This window comes from Lithobates pipiens, unplaced genomic scaffold (assembly GCF_037356315.1).
Source record: "Lithobates pipiens isolate NorthernLeopardFrog02 unplaced genomic scaffold, aLitPip1_a1.2 Scaffold_16, whole genome shotgun sequence".
Lineage (NCBI taxonomy): Eukaryota > Metazoa > Chordata > Amphibia > Anura > Ranidae > Lithobates > Lithobates pipiens.
In genome coordinates, this window is record NW_027507748.1 from 541,765,715 (window position 1) to 541,791,275 (window position 25,561).

General features: G+C 46.9%; 1 long non-coding RNA gene across 1 annotated transcript in view; it reads left to right on the plus strand.

The window, feature by feature from the left end:
* The window catches only part of LOC143983526 (uncharacterized), a 31,049-nt gene extending 6,903 nt beyond the window's left edge, over positions 1–24,146 (plus strand). The window contains exons 2-3 of the long non-coding RNA XR_013274618.1: positions 14,463–14,551; positions 23,836–24,146. This is a non-coding gene — a long non-coding RNA (uncharacterized LOC143983526). The remainder of the gene's footprint in view (positions 1–14,462; positions 14,552–23,835) is intronic.
* The last annotated feature ends 1,415 nt before the right edge of the window (positions 24,147–25,561 follow it).

A 25,561-nucleotide genomic window follows, 5' to 3' on the forward strand; every position in this document is an offset into this window, starting at 1 on the left:
ATTTTCTAATAGTTAATGAGGTCAAACTGACAAATGTTTTAGACCATAGTGACTAGGAAAATCAAAGGAAAAGGATGGAACATTTTTCTCGTATGAACAAAATTCTAACTGTGAATGTGGTTTTCGTTTGGGAATAGTTGTACTTATTGTAATGCGCATGTGCATCACAAATACAATTTAAACATTGGCATAGCAATCAATCCAAAACTTTGAAACAGAAACATCCCGATATTGCAAGAAATGCTTGATGCTTGCTTGATTGCATGATTTTATTGAGCTCTCTATGGTGAGCATGGCTGTCAAATCTCTCAAATGTTCTCAGTAAAAATTATTGGTATTGGATGTTGGGTGTCTGTTGGCTGAGGGTCTCTTTGCACATTGGATTCAGAAAAGCCAGTAATCCTCTTGGGTTTCCTCTCTTCCTAAAGAGGGAATAATCAAAACTGATAGTGCTAATAGTTTCACATTATCCTTGCTATTAGGCTCTAATCAGTTCTCGGAGGATTTGCCGGCCTTATTAACAGGATTCCCGCTTATTCAAGGCTTCTGGGTTACAATGCTGTGAAAAGCCCAAGGTATCTTTTGAAGTGTTAAGAACTTTGCTTGCTGAGAAGGAGTCACACTCAGCAGGGACTGGTATGGGGAGGGGACGTTAACAGACAACAGAGGTCCTGTTTCTTGCCTCTTATATTCCCACGTGCTTTATTTACAGTGTACTCAGCAAACCTGGGGACTACCTTTCAACTGTAGACCCATTCATTGTGTTACTTTTGCTAATTAAACAGAAAACATGAAAAGATGTACAATGGGGCCTTTGATTCTGGTGAATCCAATGGCATACCTACAATGACAATAGCTGCACAATATAGTATGTAGAGTGAAGTGGTTTGGGGTGAAGCCCGGGTGACACAAGCGATCCTGTCCCAGAATCGCTAAAAGAGCAGAGAATAACTCACTTCAACAGCTTAATTTCCTCAGTGGGCCAAACAAATAAGTCTTACTCTATCTGTGCCTCCTTGCTGGGGTAAGTAATGCAGGTTATACAGAACAAATTTCTTTCCTGCAACCAAAGATAGTGTTGACAGGGGAATTCCTTATCCCTCCCGCCGAGCCATTGCATTCTCTGTAGAACTCAGTGACTATTACTAGTAGCTATATCGGCTGCTAGCAATAATCGCATATAAAATCTGGTAGGCTGGTTGTACCCAAGTTGATCGATCAACTTGGGTACTTTCAGCCTGCCCATACATGGTTCGAATCTGTCGAACCCGCCGAGATTCTAACTGCATATGGCCGGCCTAAGATTCTTCATCGTTGTGGCCAGCGAGAGAATGTGACCATAGAAGCATAGGAGATGAATGCTCCCTTTAGCAATCTTGTTGCTGCTGAGCTGCCACTAGAGTGACATGGGCTATAAGAGCCAGACATAAAAAAACAGTTGATGTCTTTGCAATGAAGAGACAGTTACCAGTATAACTGAAGGCAAAACTTTTTCTTTCATGGACAGAGTGAGAGAGTATTATAACCCCTATCAGGTTTTTTTAAATTGCTATTTGTGTAGTATAAAGATTTCCCTTCACTCCCTGCCCCATAGCCACAACAGAAAGCGAGAGGAAATATTTACAAAATGAGGGAAATCCATGGTAGTCACCAGAACATCCAAAGTCCCAATTGGAAGATTTTTCCACCTATTCCTATTGTTGTGACCACTCAAAATGTTGTAATTTCTTTTACTTTTAGGCTTCATGTACACGGGACGTTTTTACAACCTGACAGATAGCAACCCACATTTAAAACGTCCGTTTTGCCGCATTTACATGCAGCATTTTGCCACATTTGCGTTTAGAAGCGTTTCTAAAAATATATATATATTTATTTTCTTTTTTAAACGGCCAAAAAAGAAAAACGCCTATAAACGAAATGCGGCTAAATGTGGGTTAGCTGCGTTTAATCACGTTTGGCATCTGAAACGTGGAAATCCTGGGCGTCTGAACCCATTTTTTTGCTTGCAACAAAACGCTGTTAAATGCAACTGCCTAAAAATGTCAATAAACGAGACTGTGTACATGGTCACATAGGATAGCATTGAATGAGTTCAGAGGCAGTTGAAAAAAGTGTCCAACTGCCTCTGAACAGCAGCATCCCGTGTACATGGGGCCTTAGTGTTCAGGGTCACCATGACATATAGAAAGAGGGAATGGGGACAAAAATTGAAAAAACAACCTTAGAGGCATTCTAATCCACCTCAACTCTATCTTAAGGCCCTTACACACGATCTGACTTTTTGACAACAAACATGCAAATTAGCTGTTTCGGAGCAACATCTGACCGTGTGTATGCTCCATCGGACAAACTTTTTCCATTTTTTTGTTGGCTGTGCGAACTGACAAACTTTTTGACAACATAAGTCCGATGGAGCAAAGTCCGATCGTGTGTACACAAAACCATTAGACTTTAGTCCAAAGTACAGACACGCATGCTCGGGAGCAAGGACCAGCACAAAGAGGTCGGTCTTGTAAAACTAGCATTCGTAATGTGGATAGCGCATTTGTGACGTGTCAAATTCGGAATTTTCTAAATGCAGAGCACATTCTCTTAATTTTTAATGGCTTAATGATAATAAATATGATTTGCTGGTGATACAAAGTACTAACAAACATATTTGACATAGGATTTGTGTTCTAATGATATCAAAAAAACAAAAAAAACTAATTTGATTTGGCCATTTTGTTTATTGTACATTCACAACATAAATATAATTCTTAAATTATTAGACATATTTTCTGTCATCACAATTCTAAATTTAAAATTATAAACCAAAAGAGCAAATGATACACCGAAAACAAAAAATATAGCCTATTAAATCATACTTAAATCAAAAAATACAACATGCAAAATTAGTAACCCTTAAACTCCCCAGACCACTGACATTGTTGTGCATCCTGGGGCTGATTTTGCCACTGACCACCATGCTGCTGAAGTGGGTGGGCTTGCTGGGGTGGGTAGGTTTGCTGAGGTGGGTAGGCTTCCTGAGGTGGGTAGGCTTGTTGTGGAGGAGGTAAAGGTGTGTGGTCCAAATTAGACACATGTGATTTGGTGGTTAGCTCACGTTTCCTGGCCTTGATGAGGAGCAGGATTATGATACCCTCACATAGCTCCCTTTGATCTGGGTCAATTTCGCTGAGCTTATTAGCTGTAAAACAGCCAAATCCTTCAGCACTATCGGGTGCTGTTTTGATGACAGATGTAGCCCTACTTAGGAAGTCAGCTGTGGCCTCATCCAGGTGGTGGCTCTTCCTGGCCCTTTTTTTGGGAGGACGCAGGGGAGGGTCTCTGCACTCCGTTGTCTGGCTGCTGGGCCCAGCCTCTTCTTGGCTCAAAAGTTCCTGTGTGTGAAAAAACAACATCATTTTAATTTTTGGTCATCAATCACAAACACTTTTCAGCTTATGACTTTTTTAATTTGGAATGTGTCCAATTAGTAAAGACTATCAATATGACTCCAGTATTTCTCATTCTTGTCCAAATCCTTTTTGGCCACTACTTGTCTGTAATTAACAACATATATATATTTTAGCCAAGCTTTTAAACAATGCTATACCTGGGTCAAGCTGAGCTCCTCCTCCTCTTCATCCTGTGTAGGATCTAGTGATGGGAAGTCCGGATCTTTAAAGTGAATCGGTTCATTTCGAACTGCTCACTGAAATGAACCGATTCAATGACTGCAGTCAAATCGCATGCTATTTTGCACTATGCAGCAGTGTGAACTGGCCCTGGGCCTAGGTTTCTGCAAATTTGATGGATAGCAATGTTAACTGAAGTTGCCCCAGAATGCAGTTCACATGCACACAAACCCCACTTTTCATTTAGGCTCTGTTTCCACTTGTGCAACTTGTCCTGCGACTTGGGACTGCAAAGTTGCATGACAAGAAGTACCCGATTTCCAATGAGTACCATTCATTTCTGTGCGACTTCAAGTCACAGCGACTTCAAAGTAGTCCCTGCACTACTTTGGTCCCATTTTAATGTGACTTGAGGTCCATAAAACTCCAGAATACACAGGCATTGCTTCAAGTCGCTGCAGAATCGTGCAACTTTCAGGCTTTTCAGGCTAACGCAGCCTGAAAGTTGCACAATTCTGCCGCAATTTTGATGCAACTTTAAAGCAATGCCTGTGTATTCCGGAGGTCTATGGATCTCAAGTTGCATCAAAGTGGGACCAAAGTAGTACAGGGACTACTTTGAAGTCGCACAGATACGAATAATACTCATTGGAAATCATAGAGTACAAAGTCGCAGGACAAGTTGCACAAGTGAAAATGGAGCCTAAATGAAAAGTGGGTTTTTGTGCATGTGAACTGCATTCTGATGGGCCAACTTCACAGTTAACATTGCTAGCCATCAGATTTGCCCGTAGCCTTTACAGCGCATGCGCAGGAATGATGATCAGATTTTACTACCACTACCATGGGCGAAGTACCCCTGGTAGTAAAATTCAATCGTTAAGGCTATTTTCACACTTGTGCGACTTGAAAGTCAAGTGCTTTTGCCATGATTTTTGCCACGACTTGAAGCAATGACTGTGTAATCTTGAGGTCTCTGCCACAAGTCGCATCAAAGTCGGACAAAAGTAGTACAAAAACTACTTTGAAGTCGCACAGATATGAACTGAACTCGTTGGAAATCACGGGGTATGACTTGTCATGTGACTTTGCAGTCTCAAGTCACAGGACAAGTTGCACGCATGTGAAAGGGCCTTAGGCTGTCCGTACCACCTTATCACTGCTGCTACCTGATCATTGGTTTAGTGTATTGTTTTACTGGTGGTGACTCGTGGTTCTTTCAGTGTACTGTGTTCTAAAAACTGATATGATTCTTTAACTCGATAACTTGTATGATTCTTTAACTCGATAACTTGTATGATTCTTTAACTTGGTAACTTGTATGATTCTTTAACTCTGTAACTTGTATGATTCTTTAACTCGATAACTTGTATGATTCTTTAACTCAGTGTACTGTCTACTCCTGACTCTTGTTTTAAGTTTGTATCCAGTTCCTGAGTTTCACTGTGCTTTGAGTCAGCTGATTGGTTTCAGGGAGGGGCGGAGCTCTCTCACTCTAGGATCATATTACCAGTCCTGCTCTGCTATGTACTGAGTGCAGAGTGAACTGTTTCAAACGAATCAGTTCACTCAGTTGAAAAGAATCGATTTAAAAGAACGATTCGTTCATGAACTGGACATCACTAGTAGGATCAGGCTCAGTATCGGTGGCCTCAGCTGATGCGGAGGGCAGTGTAGAGAGCGATCTGCGTGGTACCGTTTGATCATTTAAAAAATGGAAGCTGTTAAAATACCAGAGTTTGGGAACATAGACCTCTTCAGCTGCTGCTCCAGATTTTTTGGATTCCTCTATCTCAGGCATGTCCAAAGTCCGGCCCGCGGGCCAATTGCGGCCCGCGGTCCGGTTTTGAATGGCCCGCCTGGTTGTTTAAACATATACATCTTTTGTGGCCCCCGGCGATCTCCCAGCGCCGGGGCCACAAAAGATGTATAGTCCGGCTGCCTCGGAGGGAGGAGGCGGGACGAGTGCCGTGCACACAGGAGGAGAATTTCCTGTTTACACGGCAGCTGTAATAGGAAGTCCCGTCTCTGCCATTGGACGACTGTGCTGTCCATCAAAGGAGGTGGGACTTTCTCTTAAAGAGGCCGTTGTGTAAACAGGAGATTCTCCTGTAAGATGTCTTTGGCACTCGTCCTGCCCTCCATGGCTGCACTGATGGTAATGGTGGCTGCATTCCTGGCAATTGCAATTGTGGAGCTGCATTCCTGGCAATGGTGAGTGAATTACTAGCAATGGTGGCTGCATTCCTGGCAATGGTGGGTGAAATTCCTGGCAATGGTGGGTGAAATTCCTGGCCATGGTGGGTGAAATTCCTGGCCATGGTGGGTGAAATTCCTGGCAATGGTGGCTGCATTCCTAGCAATGGTGGCTGCATTTCTGGCATTGGTGGATACATTCCTGGCAATGGTGGCAGCATTCCCAGCAATGGTGAGTGAATTCCCGGCATTGGCGGGTGAATCCCGGGCAGTGGTGGGTGCATTCCTGGCAATGGTGGGTGCATTCCTATCAATGGTGGGTGCATTCCTGGCAATGGTGCCTGCATTCCTGGCAATGGTGGCTGCAATGGTGGCTGCATTCCCGGCAATGGTGAGTGAATTGCTGGCAATGGTGGCTGCATTCCCGGCAATGGTGGCTGCATTCCCGGCAATGGTGGCTGCATTCCCGGCAATGGGGAGTGAATCCCTGGCAATGGCGGGTGAATCCCTGGCAATGGTGGCTGCATTCCTGGCAATGGTGGCTGCATTCCTGGCAATGGTGGCTGCATTCCTGGCAATGGTGGCTGCATTCACGGCAATGGTGACTGCATTCCCGGCAATGGTGAGTGAATCCCTGGCAATGGCGGGTGAATCCCTGGCAATGGTGGCTGCATTCCCGGCAATGGTGGCTGCATTCCCGGCAATGGTGGCTGCATTCCCGGCAATGGTGGCTGCATTCCCGGCAATGGTGAGTGAATTCTCTGGCAATGGTGGCTGCATTCCTGGCAATGGTGGCTGCATTCCCGGCAATGGTGAGTGAATTCTCTGGCAATGGTGGCTGCATTCCCGGCAATGGTGGCTGCATTCCCGGCAATGGTGGCTGCATTCCCGGCAATGGTGGGTGCATTCCTGGCAATGGTGGGTGCATTCCTGGCAATGGTGGGTGCATTCCTGGCAATGGTGAGTGAATTCCCGGCAATGGTGAGTGAATTCCCGGCAATGGTGGGTGATTTCCCTGGCAATGGTGGGTGAATTCCCTGGCAATGGTGGGTGAATTCCCTGGCAATGGTGGGTGCATCCCTGGCAATGGTGGGTGCATCCCTGGCAATGGTGGCCGCTGCATTCCTAGCAATGGTGAGCGCTGCATTCCTAGCAATTGTGGGTCTGCAGATAGACACTGATCCTTGTTTTGCTTCACAGTTCTTTATTTAAAATTTTAAGTTTTTTTTTCCTGAAGTTTTCTTAAAGTGAAGGTGCGTGTTATACGTCAATAAATATGGTGTATCCAAATAATACACTTGAGCTCATCTATTCACCGCACACAGCCACAAAGGCAAGAGAATTCTTGTGGGGAAGTGTATTAGTGCTCGGATGGACACACTTAGACTGAATTTTAATGGTTCAAAGAATGTCAGGCAAAATGGTCGGCCCTCGCGCATGTTCAGTTCATCAAATCTGGCCCTCTTTGAAAAAAGTTTGGACATCCCTGCTCTATCTTCTTTCATTCCCTGTTGTACATGCTTCTGAGGCCCCCAATTTTTGTCTTGATCATAGTGTATGTTGCTCTAGGGTACACAGTTTTTGCAAATTCCACCAGTTGCTCAATTGCTGCTATCCTTTTGGTTTTATTGCAATAGTCTTTATGTTTGACTTGCCACAGACAAGTGAGCTCCCTGTATTTGTCTATAAATTGTGTAAGGAATTTGTGTGAATTCAAACTTGACTTCATCATTTTGATGTCTGCAAAACATAATAAAAAACAAACCATAATGGGTTGCGTATAGCTCATAAGCTGCTCACAATATGGGCCTTTATTTAACCACTTTCAGACCGGACCAATTTGCTGGTCAAAGACCAGACCACTTTTTGCGATTCGGCACTGCGTCGCTTTAACTGACAATTGCGCAGTTGTGCGACGTGGCTCCCAAACAAAATTGACGTCCTTTTTTTCCCACAAATAGAGCTTTCTTTTGGTGGTATTTGATCACCCCTGCGGTTTTTATTTTTTGCGCTATAAGGAAAAATAGAGCGACAATTTTGAAAAAAACGCATTATTTTTTACTTTTTGTTATAATAAATATCCCCCAAAAATATAAAAAAAAACATTTTTTTCCCTCAGTTTAGGCCGATACGTATTCTTCTACATATTTTTGGTAAAAAAAAAATCGCAATAAGCGATTATTGATTGGTTTGCGCAAAAGTTATAGCGTTTACAAAATAGGGATAGTTTTATAGCATTTTTATTAATAATTTTTTATTATTTTTTTTTACTAGTAATGGCGGCGATCAGCGATTTTTATTGTGACTGCGACATTGTGGGGGACCCATCGGACATTTTTGACACATTTTTGGGACCATTGTCATTTATACAGTAATCACTGCTATATAAATGCAGTGATTCCTGTGTAAATGACACTGGCAGTGAAGGGGTTAACCAGTGGGTGGCATTGTAGGGGTTAAGTGTTCCTAGGGGTGTGTTACTAACTGTGGGGGGGTTGGGCTTTCATTTAGTGAACACTGATCTCTGCTCCAATCACATGGAGCAGAGATCAGCGTCACTAGTTGCTAGGCAGAATGGAGAAATGCTGTTTACTCGACATTTCCTCCATTTGGCCGCTCCGTGAGACGATTGCGGGGATGCCCGCAGCGATCGAGTCCGCGGGTCCCGCGACCGGACTCACGGGGGTCCCGACCAGCGCGGCAGGGCGGCATTGAATATTGGACGTACCTGTACGCCAATATGCCTGCCCGTGCCATTCTGTCGATGTACATCGTCGTGCGCTGGTCGGGAAGTGGTTAAGAAGTAAGGATGGGCTGTATGTTTGAGTGGAACATGAGTTTGACTTGAACATTGGCTGTTCGCCCAATAGCAAACCATTTAGGTTGTTTGTGACAAATTCTAAATCTGCAGAACACCCTATAAAAGCCTATGTGAGAATTCCAAAGTCTTAAATTTTAACCACTTGCTTACTGGGCACCCCTTGCTCTGATCGGTGATCAGGCGCGTCTCATAGACTCGCCGATCACAGAGCGCGCCGCGCGCGCCCCTCAGGGGGCACGCAGGCCGCTCGTGCACGGGACTACGTCAATAGACGTAGTCCCGGAAAAGGAGATCCGCGCTGTAGCCGTCATTCAGCTATAGCGCGGGTCCCAAGTGGTTAATCAACAATATGCAAGTTATTGTCATAAAAAGTTTTTGTGACCCAGGGGACATGTATCAATGCAAAAGAACGTTTTAAAAAAACGGCCGTTTTTTTCGGGACCATGGACTTTAATGTTTAAAAGTGAAACAAGAAAAGTGAAGAATTCCTTTACATTTCGTACCTGGATGTGTGTTGGGGGGGGGGGGGGGGGGGTGTGGGTAGTGGTTGGGTGTGGATGTCTATAGTATGCCTGTAAAGTTGCGCATGTTTCCCATGTTTAAAAACAGTCTGAGAGCAAAATTACATTTCCAAAGTAAAAGACAGTCATTTAAACAATACCAGCGGTAGCGACAAATATTAGAAACGTACCTTCCTTTCATGTCTACCTTCGGCTTGCGTCAGCTTGCGTTCGTCTCCCGCCTATTCTAAGGGTTACATTGCATCACACATTCGTGCTTTATACACAACGTATGCGTCAAACCTCCGCTCTCCGAGTGTCACAACGTTGGGCCGTAACCATATTACAGATTCTGCAATGCATCATTAATATTTTTCGTGTACTATTGACTTTAATTGTTTCCTTTATTCATGTCCAAACTATTTTAATTATATATATATATATATATATATATATATATATATATATATATATATATATATATATATATATTAGATTATTTTTCCATACATGTATTTAGCAAAAGAGAAGTTCAGTGCTTAAAATTTTCGATCGTGTATGGGGTGGAGTCCATCGTATAGTCCGATCGGACCTATTTACAGACCGCGTGTTAAGCCTGACATACACAACGAATCGTACGGCTCACCTGGAATCCCCCACAGTGGCTGCTTCGGTACAACCTGATTTGCAGGCTGTCCCTGCTGCTGTGCCAGTCACCCGCCTCGAGTATTACCTCTATAAGAGGTATGTCTGGTTCTTCTCCACTTCCCCAGCGATTTGGGGGCGATCCAGTTCAATGCGGAGGGTTTCTCAATCAGGTTGAGATATACTTCGAAATGCTGCCCCAGGCCTTTCCCACGGACAGAAGCAAATTAGGTTTCGTGATATCTTTGCTTTCTGAGAGAGCCTTGGCCTGGGCTAACCCTCTATGGGAGACGCAAAAACCTGTTGTCTTGAGTTACCCTCAGTTTGTGGCCTCCTTTAAAAGGGTTTTTGACATTCCCGCACGCTCCGCTTCTGCTGCCAAGTGCCTCATGTCCATCAAACAAACAGAGTATGAGAACTGTTGCCGACTACGCCATTGAATTACGTACTCTAGCAGCAGAGGTTGCGTGGAACAATGAGGCCCTCATGGCTGCTTTTTCTCATGGTCTCTCGGATTCCATCAAGGATGAGATAGCAGCCCGAGATATACCCACTGAGCTGGAGAGCTTGATCTCGTTTGCCATCCTCATTGACTCCAGACTCAGAGAAAGACTTTCTCTTAAGAAGCGCTTGCGGAAGCCTCCTGTACATTTGCCTCCGAGCTTTTTAGTCCCACCCATGCCTCCCTCACCTCCCATGCCTCCTGGTACCGTGTTGGTCAGTAAAGATGAACCCATGCACTTGGGCTTCACGCGTCTCTCTGCGGATGAGAGAGCCTTTAAGAGGAGGGAGAGATTGTGCCTTTTTTGTGGTCAGGCAGGTCACTTTTTGAAGTCTTGTCCTACCCATCCAGGGAAGGCCCGAATCTTGAGGTCCTGTCATGGACAGACCTTAGGTGGCGTTGTTTCGTCCCCAGTTATCCAGAAGGAAAAGCCCCTGGTTTTGGTCACCCTTTATTGGGCTGAGTTGTTCATCAAGATACAGACTCTAATCGACTCTGGGGCTGCAGGCCTGTTCATTGATGCTGCATTTGTTTTGCAGCACTCGATTCTGCTGCAGCTGCGTGACACTCCACTTGCCATTGAGCCTCTTGACAGGAGACCTTTACAGCCTGCCCATGTGACTCATGAGACGGTTCCATTGTCCATGGCCGTAGGGGCTCTTCACTATGAGATAATCCAATTTCAAGTTATTTCCTCACCCAGATTTCCGCTGGTTATTGGTTATCCTTGGTTACAGAGGCACAACCCCTCTTTTAAATGGCTCTGTGCTGAGGTTCTCTCCTGGTCACCACAATGCAGTGAGACATGCTTCCTGAAGGTATCCAAGGTCCTGTGCACCACTTCACTCCCCTCCTTGACGGAGGAGTACCGTGATTTTGGCAATGTCTTTGATAAAGGTCAAGCTGGTAGTTTGCCTCCACAGCGGCCTGATGATTGCGCAATTGACCTTCAACCTGGTGCCATACCTCCTTGTGGCCGGGTTTACCCTTTGTCGGTCTTGGAGGATAAGGCCATGGAGGAGTATGTTGCTGACGCACTTTCTCGAGGTTTCATCAGCAAGTCCTCGTCTCCTGCTGGTGCTGGTTTCTCCTTTGTGAAAAAGAAGAGCGGTGAACTGAGACCTTGTATAGATTATAGGGGTCTCAATTGTGTCACGATTAAGAATGCCTACCCGATTCCATTAATTACTATTAATTAGTTATTTGACCGCCTCAAGGGAGCAATGATTTTCACAAAGCTTGACCTGAGAGGGGCATACAATCTCGTGCGCATTAAGGAGGGCGACGAGTGGAAAACTGCGTTTAATACCAGAACAGGCCATTATGTATACCTGGTAATGCCTTTTCGCCTTTGCAACGCCCCGGCAGTTTTCTAGGAATTTATTAACGATGTCCTCCGAGATTTGTTGCAATTGTGTGTGGTGGTTTATCTTGATGATATCCTCATATTTTCCAAGTCCCTGGAGAGCCACCACACAGATGTCTGTCGTGTACTTCAGAAACTCTTCAGAAACTAAGAGAGAACAATCTCTATTGTAAACTAGAGAAGTTCAAGTTCCATCGTGAACAGGTTACATTCCTGGGCTATGTCATTTCTACTGCTGGTTTTTTCGATGGACCCAGAGAAACTGTCGGCAGTCCTACAGTGGCCTCGACCCGTGGGTTTACGTCCTCTGCAGCATTTCCTGGGCTTTGCCAACTACTATTGGAAGTTTATTTGTAACTTCTCGTCTCTGGTCAAGCCTCTGACTGATATGACCAGAAAGGATGGTAACCCACAGAGTTGGTCTCCGGAGTCCATTAAGGCCTTTGAGACTCTCAAGGCTGCCTTTGTTTCTGCTCCTGTGTTGGCACATCCTGATCCTACATTGCCTTTTATCCTAGAAGTTGATGCTTCTGAGATGGGAGTTGGCGCCCTTCTGTCTCAATGTCCTAACTCTGAGAGCACTATGCATCCGTGTGGCTACTTTTCCAAGAAATTGTCACCTGCTGAGTGCAATTATGAGATTGGTGACAGAGAGCTGTTGACGATCATTTTAGCCCTGAAAGAATGGAGACATCTCCTTTAAGGAACCACTGTGCCCGTTCTTATTCTTACTGACCATAAGAATCTTACATTCTTGTCTGAGGCTAACGACTCTCTCCCAGAAGGGCGCGATGGGCTCTTTTCTTGTCGAGCTTTAATTACATTGTCTCATTCTTACCCAGTACTAAGAATGTAAGGGCTGATGCCTTGTCACAACAATTTTCCTCCACTTCCAAGTCGGAGTCGGTTCCGGTTCCTATGATTCCTCCTGATCGCATCTTGGCTACGGTTCGCACCAGTCTTACTTCTCCTTTGGGTGACAAAATTCTTGCTGCTCAGGTCCATGCTCCTCCTCATAAACCTTGTGACCACTGCTTTGTCCCAGAGAGTCTCCATACTGCAGTGCTCCAGACTTACCATTCTCCCAAGGCAGCTAGCCATCCTTGGAAGAATCAACTCATTTGGGCCATCTCCCAACAATTCTGGTGGCCTAGTCTACGGGCTGATGTTACTGCCTTCGTAGCAGCCTGTCCCGTGTGTGCTCAGAGTAAGACTCCAGGACACCTTCCAGTGGGCCTCCTACAACCATACCCAATAGAGAGAGGCCCTGGACTCACCTGTCTATGGATTTCATTATGGAATTGCCCAACTCCCAAAGCAACACTATTATCCTTATGGTGGTTGACCAGTTCTCAAAGATGTGTCATTGTATTCCACTTAAGAAGTTGCCCACCTCTAACGGACTGGCTTCCATTTTTGCTTGGGAGATCTTTTGCTTACATGGGCTATCCAAGGTGATTGTCTCGGATAGGGGCAGTCAGTTTGTCTCCCGATTCTGGCGAGCCTTTTGTGCACAGTTGGGAATCCAGCTTGCGTTCTCTTCTGCGTATCACCCGCAGTCTAATGGGGCCGCAGAACGAGCCAATCAGTCCTTGGAGCAATTCCTACGTTGCTATATTTCTGACCATCATAACAACTGGTCTGACCTATTACCTTGGGCAGAGTTTGCTCACAACAGTGCCTTGAATTCTGCCTCCCGATTGTCTCCATTTATGGCGAATTATGGTTTCCAACCTTCCATGTTGCCTGACTCGTTTGTTCCGCAGAGTATTCCTGCGTTAGAGGAGCATCTCCGTGGTCTTTGTTCCACTTGGGTACAAGTCCAGGAGGCTTTGCTTCATGCTAATGATAGGTACAGACTCCATGCTGACCGCAGATGCCTGCCTGCACCTTCCTACCAGGTTGGGGACAGGGTCTGGCTGTTATCTTGCAACCTCCGGTTTCGTGTTCCCTCACTGAAGTTTGCACCTCGGTTTATTGGGCTGTTCTGTATCCTTCGCAGGATTAACCCAGTAGCTTACGTGTTGGACCTTCCTCCTAGTATGCGCATCTCTAATGTGCTTCATGTCTCCCTATTGAAACCGTTGGTCTGTAACCGATTTACCCCCTCGGTGCCACGTCCTCACCCTATTCAGGTTGAGAACCGTGAGGAGTATGAGGTACAATCCATTGTTGACTCCCGTACATTCCGTGGGCGCATACAGTGCCTGGTGCATTGGAGGGGGTACGGTCCGGAGGAACGCTCCTGGGTTTCATCCTCTGACGTACATGCCCCTGTTCTCCTCCGCAAATTCCATAGACGGTTTTCTCTCAAGCCTGGTGGCCCTCTGAGGGAGAGAGGTCATTTAGGGGGGGTACTGTCAGGACTGGCTTAGCCCTTCCTCCTCTGGGCTGGCCGCTCAGCTGTCAGCAAATTGCCAGTTCTCACCTCTTTCCACAGTTACCAGCTGTTCCTGATGATGCTCGTCTGACCTGCCTATTTAAAGCCTTCCTGCTCCCTTTTTCATTTGCCTTCGCGTTGGTCACATCACAGGGAACCATCTCCTGCTGTTTGTTCCAAGACTGGCTTGCTGACACCCCACCTGGCTTCTTATCCTGCTTGTCCTTGCTCTCCTGGGATCCCTGACTTCCGGCCTGGCTGATTACCCGATCTGGTTAATGAACTTTGGACTGGCTGACTACCCGATTTGGCTACAGGACTCTGGCTATGCTTGACTACGCTTTTTTCTATTTACCTTTTTATTTTTATTAATAAACAAGTATCATTTCATTGTACTTCTGTCTCAGTCTGTTTTATGGTTTCTGACAGGTCCAAAGACCAATTAAGGATACGCTGGTCCGACATTATACTGAGGGAGCCGGAGCAGTATCTCAAAATATAGAAGGTGCTTCGAAAAAGTAAGTACCTGTCATGTGTTCCTATTATAAATAGTAACTGGCATGCACTTGCATTGAACCGCTCGTATGTATGAACCAACGTTCACAGTCAGGAACCACGTTCGTAGGGCAATTGTTTACTAATGAATACAATTTATTTAGCTGATACAGGGTTATGACTGTTTTGGTCATGATAATTTGTCATATTGAGCGAAGTTTAAAACATTATTGTTTAGCTGTCTTTGAAATTTTATTTAATTGCTAAATAGATTCAGTGGAATGTAAGGAGAGGGCATTCAGCAGCTGTTTCCACATATGGACTCAGGCGCACTAGTGTGCAGGGCCGTCTTTAAGGCAGGGCAAAAGGGGCAGCTGCCCTGGGCCCTGTCATTGTTGTGGGGCCCAAAGCAGCTGTCTCATACTTGACAACTATCCCAGTATAAATTCCCTTGTCCTTTGAAGTATTAGTCATGTGCTGTGTCCCAATATCTCAGTGAGAAGTGCTGCTACTAATGCTGCCCAGCTATGCCCTATTGTTGTGTACAGATGACTCACCTGCAGACCCTGTGTTAACATGTAAATACCGGCATTTCATATGTAAATAGCGGCGGCATTCATAAGTAAATAGATGCGGTCGGCGGTATTGATATGTAAATAAAGGTGGCATTCATATGTAGCTCATGCCCCCCTGCAGTGAGGAGGTGATGTGCTGTAACCTCTAGAAACTAATCAGTGAGCCGTAATGTGTGCTGTAACCTCTAGAAACTAGTCAGTAAGCAGTAATGATATTCTGTAACCTCTGGCAACCAATCGCAATTGCTGCCTGATCTGATACAGTAAACTGATTTTAAGTCTAGCTGCTATTTATTGCATGTCTCAGAGCAATTGGAGAGTGAAATTACATTGGGGGGGCCCAAGAAAAGTTTTGCCCAGGGTCCAATCAATATTAAAGACGGCCCTGCTAGTGTGCGACATCAGAGAAACTTGGGCAAGAAAGGTTAAGTATTTCAGGACCCCCAACCTTGCCGGGACACCCAACCCTGCCAGGACCCCCAACCTCGCCAGCCTAAATGGCAAATAAGCCCCAGCAATCCTGAGGAGGTGGAGAAAAGAGGTGGAGGAAGTGACAGAGATGTACACTCCACCAGGTGAGTGTCTGACACCCCAGCTTCACGTAATCTATGTATGCCCGCATATTTTCTAAATAAATTTTTTTAACCCTTTTTTTTTTTTTACAAACAGCATGGTGGTTTATTGAGAATACAAGAAGAACAAAAAGGTAATATACAGACATTGGTCAGTACAATGATCATGACAGTGGGATAGTAAGAATAAGTGCAGTGTGTGCGGCAGGGGGGACGCGCAGGTCCCCAGCACATCAAGATGAGCAATGAACTAAAAGAAATAAAATATAAAACCAAAATAGTGCAAACATAAATAGCCAGGAGACCCAGTCCAGAAGGCGAATTCCAGGAGACACTTCAGCAGGGGATCACAAATAGCAGCATTGTGAAATCATCATTGCACAGCGCGGCGCCGGCCCCCCCCAGGCCAAGTACACAGGAGCACCCATCCCTATAAGGGAGGCTCATCACAGGTAGCAGCCTCATTCAACCATACATCCCAGACTTTAGCATATTTAGCATGACAGCCCCTGTGGGCATACAGTTCTTTCTTGTATGGGAGTACCTGATTAATCGCAGCCACCCATTCCTGAAACGTGGGGGGCTGGACTTGTAGCCACCTTCTCGCCACCAGTAGCCTAGCCAGAAGCAAAGACTCATGTAAAAAAATCTTGTGGTACTTGTCCGAGTCCGGATCAGGGAAAATTCCCAAAAGGCACTGCTTGGGGCACAGCGTCAGAGGAGACCCCATTTTATCATGGATAAATCCAACAATTTGGGACCAGAAACACTGGATCACCGGGCAAGACCACAGGATATGAAAAAAAGTGCTTTGTAAACTACCACACCTGGGGCAGAGGGGACTGTACTCTGGTTTATATTTAGCAATGCGTGCCGGTGTCAAATAGGTTCTATGTAAGATATTGAGGTGAGTGAAGCGATCCGAGAGTTTAGGCGAGACCTTTTTTCCAGCATCCAGGGCTTCCTCCCACTCATCATCCTCAAGTTCTCCAACATCCTCCAACCATCTCCCCCTAAGGGCCTCTGTCATAACAATCGCTGGGGGTCTGATCAAAAGGTTGTATATACTAGAAATCAATTTACGTGGATCTTGCCCCAAGAGCACGTCCACCACCGCCAGGCTGCCCACCCCAGGCGAAGATTGCCCGAATTGTGTCTGGAGAGCATGGCGAAGCTGGAGGTACCTGTAGAGCAGGCATGTCCAAAGTCCGGCCCGCGGGCCAATTGCGGCCCGCGGTCCGGTTTTGAATGGCCCGCCTGGTTGTTTAAACATATACATCTTTTGTGGCCCCCGGCGATCTCCCAGCGCCGGGGCCACAAAAGATGTATAGTCCGGCTGCCTCGGAGGGAGGAGGCGGGACGAGTGCCGTGCACACAGGAGGAGAATTTCCTGTTTACACGGCAGCTGTAATAGGAAGTCCCGTCTCTGCCATTGGACGACTGTGCTGTCCATCAAAGGAGGTGGGACTTTCTCTTAAAGAGGCCGTTGTGTAAACAGGAGATTCTCCTGTAAGATGTCTTTGGCACTCGTCCTGCCCTCCATGGCTGCACTGATGGTAATGGTGGCTGCATTCCTGGCAATTGCAATTGTGGAGCTGCATTCCTGGCAATGGTGAGTGAATTACTAGCAATGGTGGCTGCATTCCTGGCAATGGTGGGTGAAATTCCTGGCAATGGTGGGTGAAATTCCTGGCCATGGTGGGTGAAATTCCTGGCCATGGTGGGTGAAATTCCTGGCAATGGTGGCTGCATTCCTAGCAATGGTGGCTGCATTTCTGGCATTGGTGGATACATTCCTGGCAATGGTGGCAGCATTCCCAGCAATGGTGAGTGAATTCCCGGCATTGGCGGGTGAATCCCGGGCAGTGGTGGGTGCATTCCTGGCAATGGTGGGTGCATTCCTATCAATGGTGGGTGCATTCCTGGCAATGGTGCCTGCATTCCTGGCAATGGTGGCTGCATTCCCGGCAATGGTGAGTGAATTGCTGGCAATGGTGGCTGCATTCCCGGCAATGGTGGCTGCATTCCCGGCAATGGTGGCTGCATTCCCGGCAATGGTGGCTGCATTCCCGGCAATGGTGGCTGCATTCCCGGCAATGGGGAGTGAATCCCTGGCAATGGCGGGTGAATCCCTGGCAATGGTGGCTGCATTCCTGGCAATGGTGGCTGCATTCCTGGCAATGGTGGCTGCATTCCTGGCAATGGTGGCTGCATTCACGGCAATGGTGACTGCATTCCCGGCAATGGTGAGTGAATCCCTGGCAATGGCGGGTGAATCCCTGGCAATGGTGGCTGCATTCCCGGCAATGGTGGCTGCATTCCCGGCAATGGTGGCTGCATTCCCGGCAATGGTGGCTGCATTCCCGGCAATGGTGAGTGAATTCTCTGGCAATGGTGGCTGCATTCCTGGCAATGGTGGCTGCATTCCCGGCAATGGTGAGTGAATTCTCTGGCAATGGTGGCTGCATTCCCGGCAATGGTGGCTGCATTCCCGGCAATGGTGGCTGCATTCCCGGCAATGGTGGGTGCATTCCTGGCAATGGTGGGTGCATTCCTGGCAATGGTGGGTGCATTCCTGGCAATGGTGAGTGAATTCCCGGCAATGGTGAGTGAATTCCCGGCAATGGTGGGTGATTTCCCTGGCAATGGTGGGTGAATTCCCTGGCAATGGTGGGTGAATTCCCTGGCAATGGTGGGTGCATCCCTGGCAATGGTGGGTGCATCCCTGGCAATGGTGGCCGCTGCATTCCTAGCAATGGTGAGCGCTGCATTCCTAGCAATTGTGGGTCTGCAGATAGACACTGATCCTTGTTTTGCTTCACAGTTCTTTATTTAAAATTTTAAGTTTTTTTTTCCTGAAGTTTTCTTAAAGTGAAGGTGCGTGTTATACGTCAATAAATATGGTGTATCCAAATAATACACTTGAGCTCATCTATTCACCGCACACAGCCACAAAGGCAAGAGAATTCTTGTGGGGAAGTGTATTAGTGCTCGGATGGACACACTTAGACTGAATTTTAATGGTTCAAAGAATGTCAGGCAAAATGGTCGGCCCTCGCGCATGTTCAGTTCATCAAATCTGGCCCTCTTTGAAAAAAGTTTGGACATCCCTGCTCTATCTTCTTTCATTCCCTGTTGTACATGCTTCTGAGGCCCCCAATTTTTGTCTTGATCATAGTGTATGTTGCTCTAGGGTACACAGTTTTTGCAAATTCCACCAGTTGCTCAATTGCTGCTATCCTTTTGGTTTTATTGCAATAGTCTTTATGTTTGACTTGCCACAGACAAGTGAGCTCCCTGTATTTGTCTATAAATTGTGTAAGGAATTTGTGTGAATTCAAACTTGACTTCATCATTTTGATGTCTGCAAAACATAATAAAAAACAAACCATAATGGCAAGAGAATTCTTGTGGGGAAGTGTATTAGTGCTCGGATGGACACACTTAGACTGAATTTTAATGGTTCAAAGAATGTCAGGCAAAATGGTCGGCCCTCGCGCATGTTCAGTTCATCAAATCTGGCCCTCTTTGAAAAAAGTTTGGACATCCCTGCTGTAGAGCATTGAATTCGGGAGTGCAAACTCCTCCTTGAGCTCCTGAAACGATTTCAAGACCCGACCTCGATATAAATCAGAAAGGAATCTAATTCCATGTATGAGCCAAATCGAGTATCCCGGGAGTAGACGCAGTTCGTCCAAACCGGGGTTATCCCAAAGCGGGGTGTGGGAGTGGGTCTCAGGAAAAGCTAGCTTCCTACCAACCACCTCCCAGACCCTGCAATGTGCATAAAGGAGTCCCCTGCGGTTCCCCCGAAATGCCGCTGAGGCGCAGGCTCTAAATATCACCTGGAAGGGATGGGTAATGGAGTATCCACGCCTGGGGCAAAGAAGTGTTAAGTACTTATCCCTGTCCTGTTTATCTAGGTGGTAAAAGTGGGACACCTGGGCCGCCAGGTAGTACAAGGCAAAGTCCGGCAGGGCCGCCCCCCCCAGATCCCCAGGGCACTTCAATGCTTGCCACGATAATTTATGTCGCTGTGAGCCCCAAATAAAGGAATTGAGTAGGGCTTCTATGGATTTAAACAGTCGTAGAGGTAAATAAACAGGGGAGTGCCAAAACACATATAAAAACCCGGGTAGAATAATCATTTTTACAAGGTTTATTCGCCCCAGAACGCCCAGAGGGAGCTTGGCCCACGCCTTGATTCTAACCTTAAGGGATGCCACCAGGGGATCTATATTTAGCCTGGTGTAATCCTCAGGGGTTCTGGTGACATAAATACCTAAATATTTTATCTTACTCACCCTCAGGAGGGGAGCGGATGCCTCCACCTCGGAGGGGACCCCCAGATCCATGGGCAAAATTTGGGATTTCTCCCAGTTGATCTTGAGCCCTGAGTATGCTCCAAATAGTTGGATCGTTTCAAGAGCTGCCCGGAGGGAGGGGCCTGTATCCGCCAGATACAGCAACATATCATCTGCATACAGGCTAATCCTCTCCTCCAGGCTGCCACATTCAAGCCCCCTAATACCAGAGTGTCCCCTGAGAGCCGCCGCGAGCGGTTCCACCGCTATGGCATACAACAATGGGGACAAGGGGCAGCCCTGTCTGGTACCCCGAGAAAGAGGGAAAGGGGACGACACCCGCCCATTAACCAAGATCCTGGCACAAGGGCCGCTGTACAGGAGGCGTATCCACTTAATAAAGCGAGGTCCGAAGCCAAGGCGCCGAAGACAGCTCCACAAATACCTCCACTCCACTGAATCGAACGCCTTGGCTGCGTCCAGAGACACCACCGCTCTAGTTCCTATCAGATCATGGTCCGCTTGCAGATTCATGTGCAGCCGACGCAAATTGTAAGCCGTGTTTTTGGATGGCATAAACCCCGTCTGGTCGGGATGGATCAGATCTAGGATAACCGCGTTCAGACGGGTAGCCAGGACCTTGGCCAGGATCTTGATGTCCAACTGGAGTAAGGAAATGGGCCGATAAGACTCGGGGAGCTCCAAGTCTTTCCCGGGCTTGGGGATTAGGACTATATAAGCCTCACACATTGAGGGGGGGAGAGATTCTGACTCGAATATATGAGAGAATAATTCTTGCAACCTAGGGGTCAGGGTATCAGCATAATGTAGATAGAATTCAAGGGGGAGCCCGTCCGAACCAGGAGCTTTGGACTTGTTCAGCAGGGACATCGCCTCCGCGATATCATCAGTACTAATAGGGGCCTCTAAAAGGGCCACCTGAGCCGGCGTAATTGAGGGCAAGTCAAGAGTTTCGAGAAGCCCGTCCACCTCGTCTCCAGTAGCGGTGGTCGTCGAGGAGTACAATGATGCATAAAATGTTTTAAACTCCTCCGCCACCGCATCAGGGTCAGTAATCAGCGTGCCGTTAGAGCCCCGCAAGGAGACCACCGTGGGAGGCCGTTGATCCATGTGCGCCAAGTAGGCCAACAGGCGACCAGCACGCTCCCCACATTCATACACCCTCTGCTTGACATGGAACATGTTCCTCTCCGCCCGCTCAATATGCAAGCCATTCACCACTCTGGATTGCAGCTTGAGAAAATCAGCCCTACTCGGGGATGGGTCCTCAGCAAATTCGCGTTCAGCAATAGACAGCTGGTGCTCCGCCCGAAGCAACGCCTCCGCAGACGAACGACGATATTGCGAAATTTGGTGCGCCATAAACGACCGGGCATGTGTTTTAAACGAGTCCCAGACCAGCGTGAAAGGGGCCGTACCTCGATTCGCAGCAAAAAATAAGTCCCACTCCGACCCCGCCTCCTCCAATCCGGGGGTCACCCCCAACCAAAAAGGGTTTAATTTCCAAGAGTAGGATTGCGGAGGGCCCGGGAGACGTAGCACGACCCAGTATGGGGCGTGATCCAAGAGCACCCGTGGGTTAAATCCCACTTCCGCCAGATAGGGAAGAAGGGGGCGGGAAATAAAAATAAAATCAATCCTAGACATAGTAGAATACGACGCCGAAAAACAGGAATATTGTTTAGCCGTAGGGAAACTATGCCGCCAGGTGTCCACCAGAGCTAGCTCCAGGAAAAACCTGCCAAACCTAGTAAGCCCCGGCGACAGCACAGGTGGGGGAGTCAACACAAGTCTATCCAGTTCTCTATGTGCAACATTGTTGAAGTCCCCCAGCCATACCGCTGGGACAGTAGGGAATTGGGCCATAAACGCCATTCCCTCGTTGAGGACAGTAAACTGAAAGGGGGGAGGAACATATATAGCCAAAAGAAGAAGTTCTTTGCCATTAACCCGGGCATGTAAAAAGAGAAACCTCCCCTCAGGATCAGACTTGAGCAGGAGAAGCAGGAATTGCACTGACTTGGACACCATCAGCGCCACACCCCTGGAGTAAGTAGAGAATGGGGCCTGGTATACCCAGCCCACCCAGGGCTTCTTAAGTGTGAGTAGTAGGTGGCCAGTAAGATGGGTCTCCACCAAGACAATTATGTCTGCCTTCTGAGCCCTGAGATAGGTCAGGACCGCGCTGCGCTTCTGTTTCGCCCTGATCCCCCGAACATTCCAAGTAAGGCATTTCAGGTCACCCATTGCAGAAAACTCACATACTTGCCATGATATAGGAACCAGCGCCCCCACCCGCCACCCACCTCCCAACGGGGAGTCAGCAGAGTACCCAGCCCACTGTCACTTATATATAACGACCAACATTTAATTGTCTTGAAATAGCAAAAATCATACCACCATAGAAAACTTAACCAACTGAACATAGGTACAGAATTAAAATAACATGCACCGGGCCGTTCGGCGCGGCCCCAGCCCGACCAAGAGGTCAAAGCCTGGGGCCGACTCCGCCCGGCCCGGGGAAACCAAGCTTCAAACCCGAGCCCGCAAACCTGCGGGTCACGGAACCCTATGTAGGGCCCAATTAAATGTAAAACTATCGTGACGGTTAAACTCTGAAGACCCAGCAACACCGCGAGGAGCATGGTCACCGGGTGCAGCCACGGATGGTCAGACGGCCGCGGAGGGCACCTTGCAGGCCACCGTCCCTCGACCGTCCGGGGTACCATGGGAACTCAGAGTCCGCTGGATGGATAAAAAACAGTCAGTAGGCATACAGTTAAAGGATCCCCTTGGACAGGAAGACCAATAAACTTGGAAGGGAGCGGCCAATGCAACATGGAGGTGGGAAGGGACATGCAGAGGGGGGCCGCGGGGGAGAAGGGGCCCAGGAGAGAGGCCGGGGAGAAGCACCAGGGGTGCGGGATGGGAACCGGAGGGGGAAGGAGTCTCTAGTCTATCAGCATAACAAATCTCCGGACCAGGGCATCATGCCACCGTAAACAGTGGGGCGGCAATACAGTACAGTACCTTGCCAAAGAGCAAACGTAGTCCAGGAGCAGGATCCGTGTCACTTCACCCCCCTAGCTCTCCATTAAACACATCGCCCCGTCAGCCAACAACATCGCAAGGAGCTAAGCCGCATCTCGCCGCGGTGCCGCCCGATTCTCCAGCCAGCCGAACACCGCCTCCGGGGTATCAAAGAAATGGGCCTTGTCCTCTCCCGCAACCCGGAGCCGAGCCGGAAAGAGCATGGCATAGGAGTAGTGGCGTATGCGCAGCTGGCGCTTGGCTTCAGTGAAGAGAGCTCTTTTCTTTTGAACCTCGGCCGAGAAATCCGGGAAGACCTTGATCTCGGTGTTGTGGTAAGGAATGTTGCCCTTCAATCGCACCAAACGCAGGATGGCATCTCTATCCCGAAAGTTCAAAAACTTCGCAATGAAGGTCCTGGGGGGAGCCCCCTGCGGGGGAGGTTTTGCAGGCATACGGTGGGCCCTTTCCACCGCGAAAGATGAAGAGAACTCTGCACGGCCAAAGGAGGAGGTAAGTAGTTGTTCCAGAAACGCGGGAGGATCGTTGCCCTCCTCACCCTCGGGCAGGCCGACAAAGCGTAGGTTGCACCTTCTTAAGCGGTTCTCCATATCATCTTGTTTCGCCAGGACCGTGGAGAGCTGGTGCTGTAGGCGCTCAGTGATCGTCTGGAGCGGGGGCAGGTCATCCTCCACGCGGCTGATTCTTGTCTCCGTCTCGGTCACCCGTTCCCGTAGTTTCTGCACATCAATGCTCCTCACGCCATGCCGGTCCAGGCCACGCCCCCTTTTTAACCCTTTTTTAGATGATGTGCTGGTTGTGGAACAAGAACCTGAACCGTTCACTCAGGACAGTGCACAGAGGCTCATCGGGCAAATAATGGCATGGAATGGGGAGATTGATGCCATGTGCAATTGCCTCAACATCATGCAGCAGGAAATGAAGAACATGATAGATATTTTGGGGAGAATATAATCCCTTTTTCCATTATATAAAAAAAAAAATTTCTTAATTTCCTGCTGCCTTATGTTGAGGCAATGTCCACATTCCAATTTTATTGTTTTCATAGTTCCGGTTTTAAACATGACTAATAAAAAAAAAAAAAAAATACCAATATATATATATATATATATATATATATATATATATTTATTTTTATTTTTATTTTTTTTATTTTTTTGATGTTAAAAAAATTATCAAAAAAAATTTCAAACGCACATGTGAATGTGCACAGATTAAAAAAGTTGAACTAAAAACAATGTGTGGCTTCTTATTTCAATGCTCAATACCAGTATATTTGTTAAGTTGTTGTAGTTACATTGACCGTGTACTCTACAATGTGTGTAGCCAAGATACAGCACAATATAAAAGTTAGCTCAAAGTGAGATTGTCACCTCATGTTGCACATCAGGTTGGTTTAAACTAGACAACAGTAGTTGAAATGAAATAGTATTTTATGAATAAGTAAAATATTTACAAATTAGCAAGAACATTTTGCTGCTAAGGCACTGCCCCTCTACCGACAAAGTAGTCCATATATTGTTCACGGACAAGACGGCCATTCTGGAAGCCCAAACCAGCACGCGCACTTTCAAGAGCTGGCATCACAGCCTCTTCAGCTGGTCGGGGAAAAGCCTCAACAGTTTGCCCTGAGGCAATGTAGCTGGAAGAATTCCTCCTTAAAAAATTATGGAGGATGCAGCAGCATAGCACCACATGATTAATTTTATATTCTGCCATAAACGTTTATGGCAGTTAAAAAGAGCTAAAATATACTGGAAAGAATGCCAAAGGCATTTTCAACTACCCTTCTGGCACGAGAGAGGCGATAATTGTAAATCCTTTGTTCTGGGGTTAGGTTCCTCATTGGAAAGGGTTTTAGAATATGTTCTCCCAAAGAAAAGGCATCATCTGCCACAAACACAAAATTTAGTCCCTCAATATTGTTCTGAGCAGGTGGCAAATGTAAGGTCCCTTACTGTAGCCAGTCATAAAATTCCACCTCCATCAGAGTGATGGCCATTCATCCCAACATCAAGGTACAAAAAAAATCATATTTGGCTGACACCACAGCAAGCAGAACTATGCTGCAAAATCCTTTGTAATTGAAATAATATGATCCTGAGTTTGGCGGTGGGACTATCCTCAAATGCTTGCCATCAATGGCACCTCCACAGTTGGGGAAATTCCATAAATTGGCAAACTGGGCCGCCACATCCTGCCATTGCTGGGTGTTTGAAGGAAACTGTGGAGTCAAACAACGAAAAAATAATTAAAACCTGAGTACATAAAATTGCAACCATATTTGACACAAACATTGTGGGGCAACATAATATTCTAACATTTAAATGTGTATTTAAAATAAAAATTATAAGTTACAATTATATGCTCCCTCACCCCCTCTGGTGGCACATTCTAAAAAATCTTAGGAGGGGGAGTTGAATGGGTAGATGTTTTGGACAAGTAAACACTTCCATGAGAACTAAATGCATTAAAATGTAAGTTTAATTTGGCCAACCCATCCATCTTTA